The 900-nt window shown below is 29.0% G+C and overlaps 2 protein-coding genes across 2 annotated transcripts in view; both read right to left on the reverse strand.

The window, feature by feature from the left end:
* LOC103156246 (clumping factor A-like) overlaps positions 1 to 559 on the reverse strand; it is a 12,454-nt gene extending 11,895 nt beyond the window's left edge. The window contains exons 1-4 of the mRNA XM_016664198.1: positions 523 to 559; positions 364 to 411; positions 236 to 283; positions 101 to 145 (exon numbers count right to left, since the gene is read on the reverse strand). The gene's annotated coding sequence lies outside the window, so the exon portion shown is untranslated. The remainder of the gene's footprint in view (positions 1 to 100; positions 146 to 235; positions 284 to 363; positions 412 to 522) is intronic.
* Positions 1 to 900, reverse strand: part of LOC103156244 (protein starmaker-like) — a 9,316-nt gene that overhangs the window by 2,116 nt on the left and 6,300 nt on the right. The window lies entirely within an intron of this gene.

Below are 900 nucleotides of genomic sequence, written 5' to 3' on the forward strand. Positions count from 1 at the left end.
AGTTGTTTTTCAGAAAAGTTACAGAGGTAAATAACTGAGTAAATGTAACTAGTTACTACCCAAAATCTAAAGAAATTAATCTAAATTTAAAAAATCTTGCCTTCAGTTTTTTCATCAGACTTGATGTCTTTGTCTTCAGAAACATCTGAAAGAAGGAAAACAAGATTTTAGATGCAAAAGAACAAAATTTTTTAAAATAAACAAGAAGTACGAATTAAGTAACTACAAACTTTACTTTGAATTTCATCCTCTGATATTTCGCCACTTTTGGGTTTAGAAGTAGCTGTAAGAAAAAAAGATTTAAAATAAGTAAAAATACGACATAAATCTGTATGAAAGAATTAATTTAAATTTTAATCTTACTTTCTGAGTTTTCCTCTGACGTGTTGCCTTCGAGCTCTTCAAACAGATCTGATGGAGAAAAAATAACATTTCAGAAAATCTAAAGTTTGCGGATGTGACAACAATCAGAATATCAACTTAAATATCAAATGTTTTCAATTAAATAAAAGTGAATCTGACCTGCAGCCACATCATCAGAGTCTTCATCGGGATCACCTTCAAAATAAAAGCATTCAAAGTATTCATCCATCTATTGTCTGCATCCACTTATGCTGAGGGTCACGGAGAGTCAAAATAATAATTAAAATATAAAGACAAGGTAAAGCTAAGCCTGTCTGAATAAATCAATCAAATAGTCACATTATAAACTAAAATAAACTCAATAAGTTCTATTTGCATAATGTGTAAAGTTTCTAGTCTGGTGTTTTAGTCTCAACTTTCCTTTTTTTTGAAGGACGGTTTTGTTTGCAGAGACTTCATAATTAATTTTATTTGTTGTTTTATTGACAAATAAAAAGTAAAAAACCAGTAAAGACCAGATAAAATAATCTGAAGTAG

This window comes from Poecilia formosa, unplaced genomic scaffold (genome assembly GCF_000485575.1).
Source record: "Poecilia formosa unplaced genomic scaffold, Poecilia_formosa-5.1.2 Scaffold472, whole genome shotgun sequence".
NCBI classification, from domain to species: Eukaryota; Metazoa; Chordata; class Actinopteri; order Cyprinodontiformes; family Poeciliidae; genus Poecilia; species Poecilia formosa.